The sequence below is a fragment of the Sarcophilus harrisii genome, chromosome 1 (genome assembly GCF_902635505.1).
Source record: "Sarcophilus harrisii chromosome 1, mSarHar1.11, whole genome shotgun sequence".
NCBI classification, from domain to species: domain Eukaryota; kingdom Metazoa; phylum Chordata; class Mammalia; order Dasyuromorphia; family Dasyuridae; genus Sarcophilus; species Sarcophilus harrisii.
In genome coordinates this window covers 262,101,921-262,119,020 of record NC_045426.1, presented here as the reverse complement: position 1 = coordinate 262,119,020, position 17,100 = coordinate 262,101,921, and the positions used below count along the sequence as shown (strand labels likewise).

Below are 17,100 nucleotides of genomic sequence, written 5' to 3'. Positions count from 1 at the left end.
AATTCAAAATCCCAGCTACGGTTTCCAGTTATAGAGAATCAGACTTAGATCTGGAAGGGACCTCAACAGCCACCTTGTCCATTTTGCAGATGAGGAAACTGAGGCCCAAAGAGACTAAGTAACCTGACCAAGATCACTTAGAATGAGAGATGCTCATAAAGACTTCGGGGGTTCTTTTCAAGTCTGAGCTCTGGAACCTGAAATTATCCCCACCTGTGCCACTCACTTCCATCCTTGGAGAGAAATCACTAAATGCAATAAGATGATCTCATTTTGGGTTGGTTCTTGGAATTGATATTCCCCCCTTGGGGTAAGGTGGGGAAAATGGGAAGCAGGAAGAAGACTAAAAAGAAAGCCTTCATTTCAGTGTATTTATTTCAATTTTTCCTCATTATGAAGTACTCAGAGAGGCTGAGCGTGTTAGATCTGGAGAACGTGATTACACAAGAGAGAGATTTTTCAGAGAGAAAAAAAAAACCATCAGAAATCCTAATATTGCTACACGAGTTTAAATAAAAAAGTTAGAGATCAAAACATGAGTGGGCTGCAAGCTTGAAAACTTCTCCGCCAAACAGCAGCAGGCGTGAAAAAAAAAAAAAACTGGTGGGAAAACACACACACACACACAAACAGGACAACCCCATGTGTATAGATACAAAGTCACCCCCCCTATACACACACAGAGGGAGAGAGGCCCTGAGAAATGTGGGCCATAAAGGCATTTCTAATTAATATGTCAGTGATTTTGCTTGTGAAGACCTTGGGGGAGGGACCCAGGCTTTAGTGGGGTCAGCAAAGCCCAGCACCTGGTCTCCAAGCTCTGTGAATAATCCACACTGCTTCCCTGGCTGAGAACATGTTGTTTAAACTTAAGAGAGTTACTCTGCTGACATTCCCAGGGGCATCTCAAATGTTCTATGCACCAAAAAGGACTTATGTAGTCAGTCAAGGCACTCATTTCAGTCTGTTGGAGCTGAGCCCTCAGGATTTAATTCAGTCACCCATGCACTGGGATATCATCCAGTTATCACCCATCTTTGCATTCCTATCCTTGTTCTGTAAATGAGAGTTTTGAGAGCTCGAGATTTTCTGCCTTGGGCCTGAAATAGTCTTTATGGCAAGAATTACTCCATGCAGATAGTTAAGAAAAAGAGATGTGGGCTAATCAAGGGAAAAAACATGTCGGGGATGGGGAAAGAACTTGCTTACCTCTCAAGGATCCTCCCTGCTTTTTGTGATTGTGTTTTCTTCACATTCTTTGCTTTTCCAAATCCCCTGCTGAAGCAATCGTAGGTAGAAAGCTGTAGTCTCACCCTTTCATTTAATAGATGGAAAAACTATAACCTAGGAAAGTAATGAGGGTTACTCAGGATTGATCAGGTAGCATCAGAGACAGTTTTTGGACCTGGGTCTTCTGATTCCATTGTGCTACTTTTTTGGCCAGCTCTCATGGTAGAGTTGACTTCTTTGGGATTTGAACCTTTATCCAGATATGTAGGGTTTTTTATATTGAATTGATAATCACCAAAAAAAAAGAATTAATACTGGTCTTTCTGAAGAGAATTCCCAGTTCCCTGTCTATTCTCAGAGTTTGAAGGAGTAAGATAACCATAGATTTAAAATTGGAAAAAGATCTTAACCATTGCATGATAAGAGCTGGAAGGCATCCTAGAAGTTATCCAATTTAATTCCTTTATTTTTATAGGTAAGGAAACTAAGGAGAAGAGTGGTTTACACAAAAGTATATAGTGAGTGAATTGTAGAGCTGGTATTTGAACTCAGGCCCTGTGTTCCAAATATTTCCACTCTATCATCCCACCTCTATGACAATAATAATAATTCAGTCCTTTTATGTTCATGATTTCACTTCATTTTCCCAATAGCTATAAAATACATAGATCAAGGATCAATATTTCTATTTTATCCATCGTGGCATAGTAGATGGACATTCAGCCTCTGAGACCAGGATACCATTTCTATCTCTGACATATTAGTTGATTGACCCTGGGTAAGTTCCAGCATCAGTGTCTGAGGCTATACTCTAAGACAGAGCTTCTTAACCTTTATTTTTTGTCTCATGGTTCTCTTTGGCAGTCTAGTGAATGCTGGGAGAATATTTTTAATTGTATACATGAAAATACGTGGGATTAAAATGGAAACCAAAGATTAGTGAAAATAAAAGTATAATTTTCTCTCATTTAAGTTCACAAACCATCATGGATTCCTCCCGTAGGCTTAGTTCTTCAGTTCTGAAATGGTGAGTTGCAAAAGTGTTGCTATATGTTGGTCAGATGGGGTTTCCTAACTTGAAGTTATGTCTACCAATAAAATAATAGATTCTGCCCACAATGGATCAATGAACTGAAGGAATATTATTGGAATGAATAAATAAATAGTTGACTTATTATAGCATTTAAAAGTCTGCAAGGTAGTTTTAATATCACATTTTATCTTCATAGACCAGGGCCTGAAGTTCCCAGAAGTTAAAGATTTATGTATCTTGTTCTCACGCATCTCATTAATAGCAGAGCCAAAAATGGAAACTCACATCTGTGGACCCCTCAGCCAAGAGTTTTTTGGGTTTTTTAAAAATAATAATAACTTTTTATTTTTCAAAATATATGCAGGAGCCCTTTTGTAGTAGCAAGGAACTGGAAACTGAGTAGAAGCCTATAAGTTGGAGAATGAATAAACTGTGGTATATGGATGTTATTGAGTATTATTGTTCTATAACAAACAATCAGCAGGATTTCAGAAAGGCCTGGAGAGACTTACATGAACTGATGCTGAGTGAAGTGAGCAGAACTGACAGAATATTGTACACAGCAACAAGAAGATTGTGTGATGATCAACTCTATTTGGATGTGACTCTTTTCAACAATGACATGATTCAGGCCAATTCCAATGGACTTGTGATGGAGAGACCTATGTGCACCAAGAAAAAGGACTGTGGGGACTAAATGTGGATCACAATATAGTATTTTCACCTTTTTGTTGTTCTGTTTTTGTTGCTTGCTTTTTGTTTTCTTTATCATTTTTTTCTTTTTTAATCTGATTTTTTTTGTCTAGCACAGTAATTGTGGAAATATGTAGAGAAGAATTGCACATGTTTAACATATATTGGATTACTTGTTGTCTAGGGGAGGGGATGGGAAGAAGGAAGGGAGAAAAAACTGGGATACAAGGTTTTGCAAGTGTGCATGTTGAAAACTATCTCTGTATGTATTTTTCCAGATATAAATCACATTTATTTTTTTAAATAACTTTTTACTTTCAAAATACATGCAAAAGATAGTTTTCAACATTCACCCTTGCAAAACTTTGTGTCCAAATTTTTCTCCTCCTCTTCCCTAGAAAACAAGCAGTAATCCAATGTAGGTTAAACATGCAGTTCTGCTAAACATATTTCCACATTTATTATGCTGCACAAAAAAAATCAGATCAAAAGTGGAAAAATGAGAAAGAAAAAACAAGAAAGCAAACAACAGCAACAAAAAAGGTGAAAACACTATGCTGTGATCCACATTCAGGTTCCATAGTCCTCTCTCTGGATGTAGATGACTCTCTCTATCACAAGTCTAGTGGAACTGATATCCCAGAGTTTTGTTACTGAATTCGGGGGCCTTTGGGTTGGCATTCTGGAGTGAGGAAAGCCTCTAGCCTCCAGCTTTTTAAACTGCTGATTGCAGCCCTTTGTGAGGTCCCATAACTAAATGTGAGGTTGGCAAGATTATGATTTATCATCAGGAAATGTTTGATTTGTATAACTATTTTATTTGCCTATATACTTAGGGTCATGCAAAATTTTCTCAAGGAAAAGGGTCGCAAATGAAAAAAGTTTAAGAAACCCGTAACCTTTTTTTCCTTAAATGATTTCCCCAGCCCCCTAAGGCCAAAGGTACTAGAGAAAAGCCACTGGCAAAGAGTGGAGCAATCAAGAGAAACATGAGTGAGTGGGTTGAGGTTGGGGATAGAAAGAAGAAGGGAAGGAATCCCTCCTTGGGTTCTCCGGGAAAGTATCCCAAATGTGGGAGGTGTTTCTGCCAATCCGGCTGGTGTCTGGTGTCTAGGGAAGCAGAGTTACTGCTCATCTCCCTGTCAGACTTCCTGCACAAGCCACAGCTGACAGCACTGAAGGGGGAGGCAATTTGGGTCAAGTCCCCTGGGGGAGGTAAACACCTCAAAATCAGGCTCATTCCCCTATGTGATTCCTTGTTCTCTCCTGGGATAGCCAGTTTTACCCAATAAAAGTTCCAGGTATTTTTTCCCACCAGACAGCACAGCCCTAAGAGATTAAAGTCTCAATGGGCTTGAGAGAAATGCAAAATTGCCAGAGGAGATTTAACCTGCTCTCCAATTCTATTTAACCTAAGTGACTGTTTGCTATTTAGCTTGAGTAATAGTTTTATTATTTAGACCGAGTAACAAAATTAGTAGTTTGCTGCAACACTGAACAACACTGAGGCCAGAAATGTGCTTACACACACCCATAATTGTCTGCGTATGAGCAGAAAAAGGCCATTTTAGAAGAATTTTCTGCTTTATACTCTGCTGGATTTGAAGTAACAGAGAAGGGGGAGGTGAAGCACGGGATTGTCAGCCAGTGGCATTTAGTGATTCACCCCTCTGCTCCTTTGTCCTGCCCTCCCATTCCATGATTCTCATTTAGAGATCTCCTCTCCCACTACCTGATTCATTAAAGGATTGGGGTGAGCGCCCTGTGACTTACTTAGCTGGTTAAGTGTGGAACTGAAGCTACAAGGTATTAGGGAAGACCCTACAAGTCACATGTTCCCCTCAGGGAGAAGGGAGAATAAACCATTTTCCTCTAGCCCTCTTCCTTTGACAGTGTTTATTTCTGAGGGGGGTATACTTGGAGCTATGGATGTGGGGTTAGGACGGAAAAAGGAGAAGTTCATAGACTGTGTAAGTTTCTTTTCTTCCAAGGTTTAGAAATCCCTTTAAATCAGGGGTTCTAAACCTAGAGTCCATGGATAGATTTAATGAACTTAGATGGGGGAAGAATTACATACTTATTTTTATTAACCTCTATCTAAAATTTAGCATCTCATTCAATTATTAATTTTAAATTTTTCTGAGAAGGGTCCATTGACTTCCCATAGAGTCTAAAAAAAGTCTAAAAACCTCTGTTGTAAAGAATGAACCTGTAGAGGTACCAGGGATGCATATTCCTTGTTTGGCATTTTGCAAAGGTATCAAAATGACTGTCTATTACTTGTGCTTATGAAGTTTTAGGTACTTTTCAAGGCTGCCCTTATTTCTGATAATTGTAACTCACTCCTAATACATTTCTTGGGAATATTTATTTGTAATAGGGAAGTCATATGGCAAAAGGCTGAAGGCATAGGGGAGAGAGATCATGGATCTGTGTATGGAGGGAGCCCTGTGTTTAGACTCTGTTTCTGGCACTTGTTGGTTTTGTGTCCGCTGGCAAGTCACTTAGTTTCTTTAAAAATAATGTGGGGTAGGGGCAGCTAGTTGGTACAATGGATAGAGCATCAGGACCTGAGTTCAAATTTGACCTCAAACACTTAACACTTCCTAGCTGTGTGGCTCTGGGCAAGTCACTTAACCCCAATTGCCTCAGGAAAAAAAAATTTATATATGATAGTATGGCATGAAAACTCTATGAAGGGCTGTATATGATATGGGATAACAGATTTGGTAAGATAGGTTCTAACACTGGAATATGATTCTGGAAGGATATACTTTACTCTAAAGTAACAGGATAGGCAAAAGTTTATGTTATAAATCATATATTAAGATGAACTCAGATGAGAAATAGGAACTGGAATGAGGTGGGGGTGAGAGAAACACTATGGAGAGCATTTGAATGTAGTTTAGTAGGATCAGAAACAGAAAGGGGTACTGTCATTTGGAGACCACTACAAACCACCAGGACAGAAACAGGAAATAGATGAGTAGTCTGAGAAATAAATGACAAGATTGGCACTGAATAGAAATGGGGGCTTCTTAGCCCAGTGTTTACTGGAATTCTTTCTCTGCCCAAAGCAGGGAAGTTAATAATTTCTCAACTCACCATAATAATTTCATGCTTGAATCAAATTTCTTTTTTATTATAGCTTTTTATTTACAAAACATATGCATGGGTAATTTTTCAGCATTGACCTTTGCAAAATCTTCTGTTTCAATTTTTCCCCTCCTTCCCTCCACCTCTTCCCCTAGATGGCAGGTTGACCAATACATGTTAAATATGTTAAAAGTATACCTTAAGTGCAATATATGTATACATATCAGTTATCTTGCTACACAAGAAAAATTGGAAAAATTGTTGTTGTATATAATGAGCTCCTGGTCCTGCTCATTTCACTCAGCATCAGTTCATGTAAGTCTCTCCAAGCCTCTGAAATCATCCTGCTGATCATTTCTTATAGAACAATAATACTTCATAACATTCATATACCACAACTTATTCAGCCATTTTCCAACTGATGGATATCCATTCAATTTCCAGTTTCTGGCCACTACAAACAGGGCTGCCCCAAACATTCTTGCACATACAGGTCCCTTTCCCTTCTTTAGTATCCCTTTGGGATATAAGCCCAGTAGTAGCACTGCTGGATCGAAGGGTATGCACAGCATGATAACTTTTTGAGCATAATTCCAAATTGCTCTCCAGAATGGTTGGATGCATTCACAATTCTACCAACAATGTATCAGTGTCCCAGTTTCTTGAATCAAATTTCACAAAATAAAACTTGAAGAATGATTAAAGGTAATGACTTATACAGGTTCAAAAATTAATTTTAATCAATTAACTGATATTCCTTCATTACCTACTGTGTGCCATGCACTGACAAATTAGGAAAAGTATCATTAGCCACCAGTTGATCTGAAAAAGTTCTCAGGATTTGGGTGTTTCAGTCATGTCTGACTCTTCATCACCCCATTTGGGGGTTTTCTTGGCAAAGATACTGGAGTGGTTTACCATTTTTCCTTCTTCTGCTCATTTTATAGATGAGGAAATGGCAGATTAAATGACTTGTCCAGGCTCACATATCTAGTAAGTGTCCAAGGCCACATTTGAACTCATGAAGATGAGTTAGTGACTCCACGCCCAGTGCTCTACTCACTGAGCCACCTAGCTGCCCATATATATCCAGATGGCTCCATGTATGTCAACAGTATAGGATGGAAACCAAAAAAAAAAAAAAAATAGAATGGAACATTTGGCTGCTCTGAGATCTTATTGTCCATATCTAAGGAGGAGGTGGTAATCTGTTTAGATCCATCCCTGGCCAAACCACATCTGGAATATTGAATTTAGCTTTAAGTACCACATATTAAAAGAGTGAGTAGGGAATAAGATTCTAGAAACAGTGCTTTTATCCATTGGTCTGGCACATGTATTTTTCTTTATCATAAGGGTTTTTTTTTAGACAGATAGGATCATAGAAAGGACCATGGAAGCCATCAAGTTCAATCAGCCCCTTTTACAGGTGAGAAAACTGAGGCGGAAAGAGGTTAAGGAAAAGCTAGAAAGCATCTGAAAGAAGACAGCAAAGCTGATGAGACGTATTGAGAGCATTACATATCATTTGAAGGAGCTTAGAAAAAGGAAAAGTTGATGGGGAGGAGGGATGATAACTCTATGAGGGGCTGTCTTCTGGAACAGAGATGGGATTTCTTCAGTCCAAGGGGCAGATCTAGGTGCAGTGGATAAAGGAAGCAGATGTAGACTTGATAGAAAGAAAAATTTCCAAACAATTGAAGTTGTATAAATAACTACACAAAAGCTATGTAATATATAACATAATATAAATAGCTATGTGATATAAAAGATTGCCGTGGGAGATAGTGGGTTTCTCCTCTGAAAACAGAAGCCAGATGACCACTTGTTGGGTATACTTATTCTAATGTGGATCAGACCTCCAAAATCCCATCTGATTCTGAATATTTGAGCTCATGATACTTGGAGTTCCTACAGAATGCCATAGAAATTTAAGAGATTTGACTAATTTTGACTTCTCTTACTCTATCCCCACCCCCAAAACAGGGCACAATGACAGACTCCCTGAACTTGTAATCATAATACCCAAATTCAAATTCTGACTCTGCTGTTTTCTGTTGGTAGGACTCTGACCAAGTCACCTTAAATCTCCTCATGCCTTAGTTTCCTCATCTGTAAAATGAGGGGCTTGGAAATCATTTGCCTCTAAGGTTCCTTTCAATTCTAGATCTCTGGCTTTTGATCCCCTAATCCTGTGAAGTCTGTTGTTTATTTGTTATGGACTGTTTTCCTTGCCAGATGGATCTGAAGGAAATCCCCAGACTTATGGAGGGTGAAAGATGTTTGGCTCATGGCCTCCTTGTGAGCTGGTGATTGAGTTGGGTTGATTGTATTTTTGAGGAGGGGGTGGGAGGGAGGACTCTAGAGACCTTTCTGACCTTGGGAAGATTTTCTTTGGAACACTGGCATTGATTTCTGGAGATATTCTGAGTGCTAATTCATAGCCCCAGGTCTGACCAGCTGGAAATCAAATCTGTGGGTCAAATACAAACCAGGAAAACAAAGCCCTATTGCTCCCATCCATATTTGGAGTTGAAAGTCAGGATTGTAGCTGGTCACTGAATTGTCAAATCAGCAAACACCCTTCACAATTTTTATATGATTTACCTGGATTATATTCATTTATTTTTTAAGTTTTATTGATGTTCTTTGTTTTTTTTTTTTTTTATCTGCCATTTTCTGATATGCCTCTGGGCCTTTGATAGGAGAGGATTTAGAAGATATCCTCTCTAGCATCATAGATTTAGAGCTTGCAGCCTTGTAAGCCATCATCTTTAAACTCTCTCCCAATTTTACAAATGAGGAAATTGAGTCACAGAATGATTTGAGTGACTTGTCTAGGTTCACACGACTAGTGTCTAAGGCAGGATTTGAATCCAGGCACTCCTGACCCTAATCCAGTGCTCTGTCCAAATCCTGACTTAGACACAGTGACCCTAGCTTTAACCTCTCTCAGTCTCAGTTTTCTCCCGTGTAAATGGGGCAGATTGAACCTGATGGATTCCATGGTCCTTTCTATGATCTTATCTATCCTAAAAACCTTGTGATAAAGAAAAATACATATGCAATACCAATGGAGAAAAGCACTGCTTCTAGCATTTTATACAAAACTTCCTACCCACTGGCCCCCAACCTCTCTATGACTAACCCCAATTTTAAAAATAAAAGCTGAAAATGTTTTTCCTCTGACACACTCCAAATTCAACATAGGGACCTCTTTGGTCCCCATGGCGACCTAGACACCTAGCTTCCTGTATCCAAGCCATGCTCCCTGTAGCCTCAGCAGATCTGGTGATTGACTGATGCAAATTGTGTCCTGGGACAGGGAACCCAGAGAGGTCTGTCAATAAGTTCTCTTTACAGTCGGTGAGAACTTCCTGCCCCATCTCCTGGAGCCTGAGTAGGACACTCAAGTTATCATAGCAGATTGGGGATGGGGGACAGGGATGTGACATCTGGTGTCTGGTTTGAGATGGAAAGGCATGACATCTGGTGTCTGGTTTTAGGATGGGGAGGGGATATGACATCTGGTGTCTGATTCGGGGATATGAAGACATGACATCTGTCTTCACATATTTGAAGAACTATCTTGTAGAGAAGAGATATTGTTCCATGTGGTACTGTAGGGAAGAAACTAGGAACAACAGGTGGAAGCTAATAAAGAAATCAATATTTAGGGAAGGGGACAAGCATTTATTAAGTGCCTACTGGGCCAGCTACTGTGAAGTGCTTGCTTGACAAACATTATCTCATTTTTAGGATCAACAATGTGAGATAGGTTTTACTATTTTATAGTTGAGAGTCTAAGGTTAAGTGACTTTCCCAGGCTCATGCAGCTTATAAGTACCCGAGGACAGATTTGAACTCTCCCAGACTTTAGGCCATTTGGCTGGCCTTCAGTATAATGATTTTTTTAGTTCTATGTTCCTGACCAGTAGAAGAGCCTCACGATAAAATTAGCTGTTTTAAGAAGTCATCACATATCTGCCACTAGAAATCTTGAGGAGCAGACTTGAAACTGATTCCATTGCTATCAGTGGGGCTGGCTGGCCCAAAATAAGGATGTGAAGTCCCTTTGAAGCTCTTCGTGTACCCCATTCAGCAGGAGGGCAATGATTGTCTCCCCCCTTATGGGTCCACTTAGAACAAAATATTACTTCTCCTCAAGAGACTTAAATAGAATAAACAGAAGACTCTTCATGAAATCATAGGTCCATCTCGTTTTTATTGATGAAGGAACTAAAGCCCAGAAACTTTCATGAGATCATAGATTGAGATGAAAAGAATTCTCAGAAATCATCTAGTCCAGGGAAGGAAACAAGAATTTACTAAGCACCTACTATGTATGTCCCAGGCACCATGCTAAGAATAAAGCACTTACAATGGTACTTGCGACTATTGTCATTTCCTTATTCTTGGACTTTGTTCTTCTTGTAATGCAGCCAAAGATGGCATTGACCTCCTTGATTATAATCCACTGGAACCCTCAGATCTTTTTCAGCCAAACTGCTCTCTAGTCTTGCAAATCCAATTTTATGCTAAAGAAGCTAATTTTTTTCTTGAAACCCAAGTATAAGTATTGAATTTCATCTTATTAGATTTAGCCCAGCATTCTAGCCTGTCAAGATCTTTTTGGATCTTGACTGTAATCCAACTATCAGTCCTATCTATACCATTTCCCAAATCATTGATAAAAATGTTAAACAGTGCCAAGGGCCAGCACAGAGCCCCGGGGCACTCTACTGCAGTCCTTTTATATTGAACTATTAATATTAACCCTTTTGTTCTGTGCTTTGTGAATATGTGGTTAGAAGTTCAGTGAGAAAATTTATAAACTAAGCAATATTTACCTCTCAAAAATATTAAATTGTGCATCCAATAAACCAATTTGGGGGGATACGAAAATCAGCTTATTTTTCTGTAATAGCTCTCTTGTCCTCCTTTATCCTGGGAAGTTACCCCATAAACCTAAGTTCCCTGCACCATCTTTCATGGACTTTAGAAATATATTTAAAGCCCTAGTGTTTTGAGGCCAAGTTACTTTGGAAAACACTGATAAAGATGAATAGCATAAATGACCCTAAGAGCTGGGAAGGGCTTTAAAGATTACTTATTTCAATCTCAGTTTTTATTGTATTTTTTTCAATCTTGCCTAGATAGGATTTTTTTTTACATTTGTTTTTAAAACTTGGAGTTCCAGATTCTCCCCTTCCTTCCTCTCTTCCCTCTTCCCCCTCATTGAGAAGGCAAATGTGAAATTATGTAAAATATTTCCATAAAAATCATGTTGTAAAAGAAAACATAGATACCCTTCAAAAAACCTTAAGAAATATGCATTTTTTATTAAAAAATAGCTTTTTATTTTCAAAATATATGCAAAGATTGTTTTCAACATTCACTCTTACAAAAAACCTTGTGTTCCAAAATTTTCTCCTTTCCTTCTCCCCTTCTCCCCTAGAGAGCAAATAATCCAATACATGTACATCACAGTTCTTACTATATGCAATGTTTTCTTGGTTCTGCTCATTTCACTTAACCTCAGTTCATGTAAATCTTTCCAGGCCTCTCTGAAATCATCCTGCTGATTCTTTCTCATAGAACAATAATATTCCATAACATTCATATGCCACAATTTATTCAGTCATTCCCTGATGGACATCCACTCACTTTCTAGTTTCTTTCCATTACAAAAAGGATTGATATAAATATTTTTGCACATGTGGATCTTTTTCCCTTTTTTAAGCTCTCTTTTGGATACAGGCCCAATAGAGACACTGCTGGATGAGAGGGTACACACAGTTTGATAGTCCTTTGGGCATAATTTCAAATTGTTCTACAAAATTGTTGAATCAGTTCACAACTCCACCAACCATGTATCAGTGTCCTAGTTTTCCCATATTCACTCAAACATTTATCATTATCTAGAAAAGTAAAGTTTTTTAAAAGTATGCTATCTGTATTCAGACACAATCAGTTCCTTCTCTGGATATGGTTAATCTCAATTTTTAGATTGGGAAACTGAAGCCTAGAAAGTCTGGGTTGGTGACTCCAGATTTATGGTCCTTACATTATCCCTCTTGGAATTTTGTGGAATTAAAACAGGACAAGCCAATAAGGAATTAGGGAAAGAGGGAGTAAAACAGGAAGAATATTAGAATATTCTAGAGCACTGAGAAATTAATTAATTTGTTGGTGAAGCTCAGGGGTCAAATCTAGGAGGTTAAATAGCTGGGATCAGGATTAGAATCCTTGGCTCAAAGACTAGAGAGTACAATGGAAGGAGCCCTGAATCTCATGTCGAAGGACTCAGGTTCAAATTCTGCTCTGATTTTTACTACTTGTGTGACTTTAAGCAAATCAATTAATATATTTTTTCTTCAAATGATCCAGCTCCAGACACTTATCTAAGTGACCTCAGGCAAATCACTTAACCCCAGGAATACCTCAGTTTTAACAACAATAATACTAAAATAGTCCTCACCTCCAACTATTGTAGTGAGGATCAAATGAGATCATCATCATTATTATTATTATTGTTTTATGAGGCCACTGGGGTTGAGTCATACAGCTAGTAAGTGTTAAGTATCTGAGGGTGGATTTGAACTTAAATCCTCCTGACTCCAGGGGCTGGTGCTCTATTCACTGCACCATCTAGCTCCCTCTAAGGCAATATTTTTATTTTTTTAGGATAATAACTATTCATTTTTCAAAATACATGCAAAAATAGTTTTCAGCATCTGCCCTTGCAAAACCCTGTGTTTCAAAATTTTCTCCCTCCCTCCTCCCCCAGACTAAGTAATCCAATTAGGTTAAACATGTACAATTCTTCTGAGCACATTTCTACATTATCTTGGTGCTCAAAAAAATTGGATGAAAAAGGAAAAAATGAGAAAGAAAAAAACAAGCAAGTAACAACTGCAGCAAAGGTGAAAATACTATGTTGTGATGCAATTCAGGTTCATCACAAGTATATTGGATTTGCCTTGAATCACCTCATTGTTGAAGAGTCAATTCCATCACAGTTGATCATGAGATGATATTTTTAAATTGCTTAGCATAATACCTGGCACATAGTAGGCACTATATAAATGCTAATTCTGAAGTATATCCAGGGAGATCTGTTATCCTCTCCCTGAGAAGTAAAATTCAGAGATATAGTCAGAAAGTCTGGATAACGTAGTACTGTGAACTAAGTACAGTGCCTGGCCCATAGTAGGCACTTAAATGCTAGTTGACTGACTAACTTGACTGGAAGTCAAGATCTAGGTAAGGAGTCTGAAGAATAGTCATGGAGTTCTATAAGGAAATATTTTCCAATATTTCCTAAGTTCTGTCCAAATAAAGAATTCTATGCTATGATAATTGTGGAAATATGTATAAAAGAACTGCACATGTTTAACATATATTGGATTACTTATTGTCTAGAGGAGGGGGTGAGGGAAAGGGAGGGAAAAATTGGAACACAGGGTTTTACAAGGGTGAATGTTGAAAATTATCCATGCATATGTTTTTGAAAATAAAAAGCTTTAATAAATAAAAAGAATTCTATGCTAGGTCTGATCTCTGTTTAATCATTAGCCTCCTGGGTATTCTAGGAGCTCAGCTGAGGTTCAGTGTCCCTTGATTCAAAGATTTCAGCTTTTGTCTCCTCTTCCTGTTCCCCTGATTCTTTCTCAGGGCTGAGACAGGTTGAGTCTAGGAAAGAATGCATTTACAAGGACAGAATAAATACATAAATAATTCAGCAAATGCAGAAGGTCATGAAACATGAAAGTTTCTGACCAGAACAGTCTCTGATCAGCTATATAACTTGCTAAATCTATCCTTTCCTTCTTCAAAGTATGAAGTTTCACTGATGTAGGTGCTCCATCTATTGAGGCAAATCCCAATACCTCCATGCCTCAGTACATTATTCTCATAAATTTCTAGGGGCTGAAATGAATCCATCCCAAAGCCCTTATATGATTTAGCTTTCTGACTGTAGATGAAATTCTCTTGAGTTTGACAAGGTTAGTCCTTGAACAATAAACATAGAGTCCAACTAATTGAGAATAGAAATTGTTTCATTCTTTTTCTGTGTGTTCCTAATGCTTTGACTTTATTGGTAAAAGAAATTCCCTTTAATGACATAGATGAGCAACTCATGTATAATTGAGAGTATTAAGAGAATTGTCTTTTGACTTACCAATGGCTACTCAGTTAATATCTGTCAGAGGCAACACTTGAATTCGGGTCAACCTAAGGTTTCCCCAAGACCAGGCTTCTAGCCAAGACTGCACCCTGTCTTTCAACCTATTCTTTAATCTAAGCTAACTAATAGATTTATTTAATGCTGCAAGATTTTCAAAGCACTTTGTACATATATGAACTCATTCATTCCTTGCAGCAGCAGACTTGTGAGTTATACAGGATTATCCCTCCCCATTTTGCAGATGAAGAAGCAAGGTTGACCTGGAGGCTACAGAGCTAGGAAGTCTGAGGTAGGATTTGAACTTGGGTCTTCTTGACCCCCAAGTCTAGTATTCTACCTATCATCCCATGCTTGTTGCCTCTCCCCATCCTGAATAGCTTTCACTATATTTCTTTAGGCTCAGGAGCTCCTCACAGTTACCAGAATGGCATCTGTTTCCTCTATGATACCCCTAACTGGCTTTGCAATCCACCCAGTTTCAGATGCCCTTGGCTGAGTATACAGGTTAATTTTAAAATCAGTATCACAATCTTGTCAATTCAGAAATAGACACAACTGCCTGGCATTCCACCCACATGGTCCCATGCAAATACTAACTACTGCCTTTTTGACCCAGTTATCAGATCTTTCTTCTTCACCAAAGGGTAGTGGGGGTGGGAAGACAGTTAAAGAAGAAGAAACATTATTTAATTTAAATTCCTTTCCCCCAAAAGGATAAATCATCCCCAAGTGACCCACAAGCCCCAGTTCTTCCTCAGAACCAGCATGAAGAATAGAATTTGACACTGACTCAAAGGCTCTATGAGCCACAGGCTCTCTGGGTACTTCCTGCCCAAGGCCAGAATTGCTCTCCGAGAATGGAAGGGTCTGAGCCAACACAGGGAGGCCATGCCCGAGTAGGGGAGGGATAGGACAGGTAGCAAAGCAGCCACTGACCCCGTAATGTGAGTGGGAATGATTCATTCTGGAAATACTTCCCCTCAGTTACTGTGAACTCATTTGTAGCCCTTGTCATTGCAAATGGCAGGTCCTGAAACTTGCCATTTTTTCCACGCATTGAAACACATCCCCTTTCTTGGCCCAGCTCCACTATCAGTAGTGGCAGTATCTGATAAGCCAAGTTTTCTGAAAAGACGATATGTTTCAGTCAATATAGCCCATGTATAGTTTGGGATATCAGTGTGGCTGTACATGGGCTAGGTAGTCAATTCTGGCCTTGGAAGCCAGGAAAACACACATTTTAGTTCTACCTCGACCATGTCCCCTTGAACAAATCATTTAACCTCAATTCTGAAAGACTGTCATTTGCAGAGATTTATTGGAGAATTTCATCCTGGGGCATTCTCTTTATCAATGAAGTCACAGGTCTAGTCCTTGTCACTATACTGTCACAAATTGTCTGTTCATTCTGTGCCCGCTTAGTAAGCATCCACTACATGCAGAACATTAGGTGCCAGGGAAGATATAGAGATTAAATAAGACATGATGACTTCATGGAGCATACAATCTAGTGGGGGCCAAGACAATAAATAAAACAATTATAATGTCCAATATTATGGTATGTTTATTACAGACTTGCAAGATGAAATGATATTAGACCTTAAACAGTATAACCTTTTCAGTTGCCACTGACTCTCTGTAGAAATCTGAGTAAGTTTTTACTTTTCTAAAGCTCAATTTTCTGTTCCACAGTAAGCATTCGGTGATCTCTAAGGTACTTTCAGCTCTGACATTGAGTCTAGTGCCTAATGGATAAACTCTAGCTAATGGCAGCATTAATTGGCTAATCTTAGCACTAGCTGGAGAGGTCTGGTTAATGATTAAATCTTTGGAAGACCCAACAGGGGGGCTGCTCATTAACTGGTCTGCTAGAGGGGTGCTTACACACTTGAAGTGCTGATAATTGCTGGTCATCAGTGGTGCTAATTGAATGATAACACTGTTGCAAATTTCTGTTTGTTTTTCAAGTTTTAACTTGAGCCAGACCTCTTTGGTTGATATTAAGGGTAGCTAATGTTAATCTCCCTCCTACTGGTTCATCTCTCCTTTGCCATTCTTTTCTCTCCCTTTTCCTTTGTCTGAATTTCTCCCTTGCATCTATATTGCAAAGTTACATTCAAGTGGGACATGTACTTACTATCTGGGTGTTGTGCAAACAGTATATACAGTTGTACAATATTAATCCAGATCTCCTTTGCTCATTGCCTTTGAAATGTCCTTACTCTTTATATTCTAGTCTCTTCTTTTGTGGACCTCCGTTCAAGAAATGGGCTCCTTGGGTGGCATCTATGCCTCTGAATAGTGTATTCATTCATAAAGCTAATGGGAATTTGGAGATGGATGGTTTCCATTCTAACCAATCAGGAAAGGCTTGAAAATAGCCATCACTCACATTAGGGTTATTAATGGTTGTTGGGTAGAGAGAGCAATGTTCATGGAATCATTGAGTCATTAACTTTAGGAGTCAGTTAGACCAACTTATAATTGGACAGCAATCCTCTTCTGTACCATCCTAAAATTGGTACAGAAATCCATACCTGTGCTACCACTGCTAGTCTAGAGACTGGAACTGCAATTTAATTGATATAGAGAACTTCCAGGTGAGGAAAGACCATTTACCAATGCAGGTCAGCACTATCTTGGCTTTATCAGCACAAGCGTAAAGAATAGAATTTGATATTGGCTCCAAGGCACTGTGAGCCAAAGGCTTTCTGCATACTTTCTGCCCAAGGTCAGAATTGCTCTCAGGAATTGGAAAGGTCTGAACCAAGTAGAGAGGCAAAGAGGTAGAATGGGCCAGAGCAAGTGAAGCCAGGTAAATCTTAGTGATTTGCCCATGGTCACAAAATATGTATGT

At 38.8% G+C, this 17,100-nt stretch overlaps 1 protein-coding gene and 1 long non-coding RNA gene across 4 annotated transcripts in view; one reads left to right on the top strand and one right to left on the bottom strand.

Annotated features, from left to right (window-relative positions):
* The window catches only part of ELFN1 (extracellular leucine rich repeat and fibronectin type III domain containing 1), a 199,995-nt gene that overhangs the window by 18,932 nt on the left and 163,963 nt on the right, over window positions 1–17,100 (top strand). The window lies entirely within an intron of this gene.
* LOC116419703 overlaps window positions 1–17,100 on the bottom strand; it is a 47,281-nt gene that overhangs the window by 9,917 nt on the left and 20,264 nt on the right. The window contains exon 2 of the long non-coding RNA XR_004229992.1: window positions 1,210–1,344. This is a non-coding gene — a long non-coding RNA (uncharacterized LOC116419703). The remainder of the gene's footprint in view (window positions 1–1,209; window positions 1,345–17,100) is intronic.